The 6,000-nt window shown below is 40.9% G+C and overlaps 1 protein-coding gene across 2 annotated transcripts in view; it reads left to right on the top strand.

Annotated features, from left to right (window-relative positions):
* Positions 1-6,000, top strand: part of gk (glycerol kinase) — a 111,578-nt gene that overhangs the window by 36,484 nt on the left and 69,094 nt on the right. The window lies entirely within an intron of this gene.

Genomic DNA, 6,000 nt, shown 5'->3' with positions numbered 1-6,000 from the left:
AAAGTTTTACCTGCACATCCACCAATATCATTTATTGTATCCATTGCTCCCGATACAGTCTTCTCTACATTGGGGAGACTGACGCCTCCCAGCAGAGCGCTTTAGGGAACATCTCCGGGACACCCGCACCAAACAACCACACTGCCCTGTGGCCCAACATTTCAACTCCCCTCCCACTCTGCTGAGGACATGGAGATCCTGGGCCTTCTTCATCGCCGCTCCCTCACCACCAGACGTCTGGAGGAAGACCGCCTCATCTTCCGCCTCGGAACACTTCAACCCCAGGGCATCAATGTGGACTTCGACAGTTTCCTCATTTCCCCTCCCTCCACCTCACCCTCGTTGCAAACTTCCAGCTCAGCACTGTCCCCATGACTTGTCCTACCTGCCTCTCTTCTTTTCCACCTATCCACTCCACCCTCCTCCTTGACCTATCACCTTCATCCCCTCCCCCACTTATCTATTGTACTCTCTGCTACTTTCTCCCCACCCCACCCTTCTCTACCTTATCTCTCCACCCTTCAGGCTCTCTGCCCTTATTCCTGATGAAGGGCTTTTGCCCAAAACGTCGATTTCTCTGCTCCTCGGATGCTGCCTGAACTGCTGTGCTCTTCCAGCACCACTAATCCAGAATCTGGTTTCCAGCATCTGCAGTCATTGTTTTTACCACGAAAATGAAACTCCAGTTGTCCTTAAGTATGAAATCCTTGATTGTAATATGAAGGAGAAGTATGTTAAACCAGAGATTATTGAGGTACTCAGAAAAAAAGAATGCACTTGCATCAGGAGATTTAGTTTTTACATAAACTGGGAGAAGCTGAACAATTTTCAAAGTCAATTAATTTCTAGAATGCTCAAAAAATGTTTTTAAAATGGTTGTTGAGTAGACATGCCAGGTATAGTGACAAGTAAATGAGAGAGTTAGTCAATGATTTGATGACAAAGGAACATCTTTGGCAAGTAACCATAATGTAATTGAATTTAATATGAGGTTTGAGTGTGAGAAAGACGCATCATGAAACTGGGTTTCAAAGTGATCGAACCTAAATGACCACATTAAACTGTTCTGAACATTTAATGAATATACCTGTGGATAATTAGAAATATATATGTAATGAATTAATAAAATACAAAATCAAAACATACCCCTAAAAATTAAAGATTCTATTAAAGACTTTTCTGACCATTGTTACTCAATGTATAAGAGCCAGTTTTAAGCATACAGGAAAATTTGTGTGCATTCAAGAAAATATCCAGTAAAATAGAACCACAATAAAAAAAAAGAAAATAATAAGGTATAAAAAAGGTTGAAGCTAACAGTAAACATAGAACATAGAACATAGAAGAATACAGCGCAGTACAGGCCCTTCGGCCCTCGATGTTGCGCCGATCCAAGCCCACCTAACCTACACTAGCCCACTATCTTCCATATGCCTATCCAATGCCCGCTTAAATGCCCATAATGAGGGAGAGTCCACCACTGCTACTGGCAGGGCAGTCCATGAACTCACGACTCGCTGAGTAAAGAACATACCCGTACCATCTGTCCTATACCTACCCCCCCCCCCTTAATTTAAAGCTATGCCCCCTTGCCAGAAGATAGAAAGGATCAAAGCTTGAACTTCAGAGTTGTTGGATATCAGAATCATTTCCAGGACAGGAGATGGTTATTTAAACTTTTGCATGCCAAAATAATTGGGATCAATGCCTTTGCAGGGAAGTTGAAAAAGATTTAATCAAAATTGGAAGGGAGTGGGTTCCAACATATAGAAATAGAAAAGATGTATAAAGGAGTGAAAGTATTGACTAGCACTAGATTAAAGAAGGAAGTAGCAGGTTAAGGCCAACAAGGAACATAAGACATTCCTAACCTGTGTCTATGTAAACACACAAAAATGTGTTATAAATAAAGTTTGTGAGCTGAAAGCACAAACAATCATGTGGAAACAGCATGTTGTGGCAAACCAAATAACAGAACATTGCTTAAAAAGTGGTGGGCTTAACAAGACAGATTATGATGGAATAAGCTAATTGCATTTTGTTTTGATGGCACAACAGAGAAAGCTGTTGAACTGAATTTAATGCAAACTGTCTACATGAATTTTAATAAAATGTTTGATTAAGTACCAATAAAGGACTGGTTTCCAAAATTAAGCCTCGAGCAGTTGGAAGATAAGTGACAGCTTGCAGTGAAAACCTGGTTTAAGGACAGAAAATGGAGAACTTCATCTCATTTTCCACTTGGTGACCTTGTAGCTTCTAGGACTCAACACCAAGTCAAATAACTTTAGAGCTTGATTTCATTCTTTCATGTTTTTTACCCACTTTACACCTGGTCCTGTTATGATTATGGGTTGTTTTTCACACAGTCACCCATTCTTACCTACTCTTAGCTCTAATTATAATCTATTCCGCTTTACTTCTGTCCAGGCTTGCAATACATGATCTGCTTGTTTACCTACCTCTTTCTTTCTGGGCTCCAACTTTTCCTATCCAATCACCTCTCCACTCCCCCACAACCTCATTTTCAGTGTAATTATTTATTTTTCCTAATTGCTTAACAGTTCTGATGAAAAGTCACCAGACTCTAAACGTTAACACTGCTTTCATTCCACAGATGATGCCAGACTGCTGAATTTTGCCAGAAAAATCTTTTGTTGCAGATCTCCAGTATCCGCAGCTCTTTGTTTTATTTCGAGGCATCTGAGGTGCTGTGAGCCATCAGCAGCAGCATTGTATTCAGCCACATGTGGCCCCGTGACCCAGTGTATCCCACTCTTGCCATTACTGTCAAGCTGGGAGATCAACCCTGGTACTAAATAAAGAATGCAGATTGGCGTTCCCAGAGCAGCATTAAGTACAGAGGAACCTCGGTTATCCAGCATTCGATTAACTGAACAAAATACTCCCGCCTGAGTCCTTTGGATAATCGAGGTTCCTCTTTATGCCTAAAGATGAGATGTCAACCTGGTGAAGCAACAACACAGGCCTACTTGTGTGCCAAAAGGGTAAGTAGCATATGATAGAGCCAAATGATTTCACAACCAATGGATCAGATCAAAGTTTTGCAATCTTGCCGCATCCAAGCTTGATTAGTGATGGATAATTAAATCGATTAACAGGAGGAGGAGATGGCTCCATAAATATTTCCATTGTTATGGACTAGACCAAACCCCCTCAAAACATTGCAAGGAGGCAGCCTATACTCTAACTTTTATGAGAGGCACTGCATTCCAGATGTCATTTGATTAGTCAAATTACTAGGTTTTAAGCAAAACACATTTTATTCTTACATCACTGTTAAAATACAAACAAAAAAAAAGGAATTGGCATAACCTGAACTCTATTGAAATATTTAACAAAATAATATTATTTAACTACTATTCATCAACTGTTCCAATATAACAGTATCCGATAAACACACCCTTGAAAAAGGCAAATTCAGCAAAACAGATCTCCCTCACTTACTATCTCCTCCAGTCCAGGAAAAAGAACCTCAGCAGAATGAATCTAGCAGCAGAGAGAGAACTCAAACTTGTGCAGCTGCAGACAGAGAGAGAGAGAGAGTTGTGTCCAGCAGCTTCAACTCCAAAACCCCAACTTCAAACAACTAAAACCCAGGGTGTGCATGAACCTGACTCCAGCCATTATTTGTCTAATTTAAAAAACAAAGTTATTTACTCAGCTTTCCATAGAGCAGAGACTTAATCACCAGGTTTACAACACTCCTCTTCATGAGAAACACATCTAAACAACCTATTCACCTTATCTATGTCCCTCTTAAAGGCACATGTCATCACACTATTTTCAATGAAGGGGATGCCCAACACAAAAATGCAAAAGAAATAGTGGAAGTATTTGCCTTCACCCAAATGTATAAAGTGGGTGATCTATTTTGGTGTCCTCTGGAGAGCCACAGTATCACTGATGCCATTATTCAGCCAAAATGATTTATACAGTCAGAGTCATATAGCATGGAAACAGGCCTTTAGGCCCAACTCGTCCATGCTGGCCAGGACTCCTCAACTGAACAAGTCCCATTTGCCTACATTTGGCCCATATCCCTCGAAACCGTTCCTCTTCATGTACCTGTCCGAATGACTTTGAAATGTAGAAATTGTACCTGCCTCTACCACTTCCTTTGGCAGCTTGTTCCATTTACACACTACCCTCTAAGATAAAGTTGCTCTCAGATCCCTTTGAAATCTTTCCCGACTCACCTTAAACCTGTGCCCTCTAGTTTTGGACTCCCCTCCTGCGGGGAAAAGACTTTGCCTATTCACCTTATCTATGTCCCTCATGTTTTTTAGAAACCTTTACAATATCATCCTATGCTCCAGGGAAAACAGTTCCAGCCTATCCAGCCTTCTAATAATTCAATTTGCTCCATATGCTAATCAATAAAAAAGGTGATGGGCCCTAGCAACCTCTGACAATATTACTGAAGATCTGCGCCTCAGAATTAGCTGCACTTTTTGTTCGGCTGCTATAGCTATAACACTGGGACCTAGCCAACAAATGGAAAATTGCCCAGGCAGATCATGAGCACAGAATAAAAGACAAATCCAACAAAGACAACTACTGCTCCATCAGTCTAATCTTAATCATTTAAGTGATGGAGGCTGTATCATGAGGAGAAACTTGTTCCGCAATGATTTCCAAGTTTGGATTCTATCAAGGCTACTCCATTCCTGACCCAATACAACCTTGATCCAAATATGGACAAAAGAATTGTACTCAAGATGCAAGGTGAGAGTTTCTGGCCTTGATATTGATGCAGCATTTGACCAAGTTTGACATCAAGGAGTCCTCGCAAAACTGAAGTCAACAGGAATCAGAGAAAACTTGCCACTAGTTAGCATCACATCTAGCACAAGAAAGATGTTTATGGTTTTTACGATCTCAGTCCCAGGACATGACTACAGGTGATCCTTAGGGTAGTGTTCTATGCCCAACCATCTTCAGCTGCTTTATCAAAAACCTTGCTTCCATTATAAGGTCAGAAATGGGGACGATTGCAGATGATTGCACTACGGTCAGCAAGATTTTCAATGACTCAGATACTGAAGCAGCTTGTATCCAGGTGCTGCAAGATCAAAACAACACCAGTGTTTGGACTGATAAGTGACAAACAATGTTTGTATTACGTAAGTACAAGGCAATGACCATTTTAAGAGAATCTAATCATCATCCTCAACATTCAATGTCATCACCATTAATGAATCCCTAACTATCAACATAGTTAGGGTTTCTACTGACCAGAAACAGAATTAGACTCAGAGTCATGCAGCGTGGAAACAGACCCTTCAGTCCAATTTGTTCATGCTGACCAAATTTCTCAAACCAAACTAAACTAATCCTACTTGCCTGCATTTGTCCCAAATCTCTCTCAATCTTTCCTATTCATGTACCTGTCCAAAGATCTTTCAAATGCTGCGACTGTACATGGATCTACCACTTCCTCCGGCAGTTCTTTCCATATTTGAACCATCCTGTGTGTGAAAAGGTTGCTTCGCCGGTCTCTATTTTAAATCTGTGTCCTCTCATCTTAAAAATATGCCCCCAAGTTTTGAATGCGTCCACATCAGGGAAAAGATCTTTGCTGTTTACCTTATTTAGGTCTCTCATTACTTTATAAACCTCTAAGGTCTTCAACCTCCTACACTCCAGGGAAAAAAGTTCCTGCCTGTCCAGCTTCTCACTAATACTCAAACACTCCAGTGCCAGCAACAGCCTGGTAAATGTTTCTTGAACCTTCTGCAATTTAATAATATCCTTGCTATGGCAGGGCAACCAAAACTGTACACACTACTCCAAAAGTGGCCTCAATGTCCTGTACAACCTCAAAACAGGACATCCCAACTCCTATACTCAATAGTCTGAAAAAAGAAGGCAAGTGTGCTAAACACCTTCTTAACCACCCTATCAACCTGTAATGCAACTTTCAAAAAATTATGTGCCTGAACCCCTAGGTCCCTTTGTTCGACAACACTCCACATT

The sequence above is a fragment of the Chiloscyllium plagiosum genome, chromosome 12 (genome assembly GCF_004010195.1).
Source record: "Chiloscyllium plagiosum isolate BGI_BamShark_2017 chromosome 12, ASM401019v2, whole genome shotgun sequence".
Lineage (NCBI taxonomy): Eukaryota > Metazoa > Chordata > Chondrichthyes > Orectolobiformes > Hemiscylliidae > Chiloscyllium > Chiloscyllium plagiosum.
This window is presented reverse-complemented; position numbering and strand designations above follow the sequence as displayed.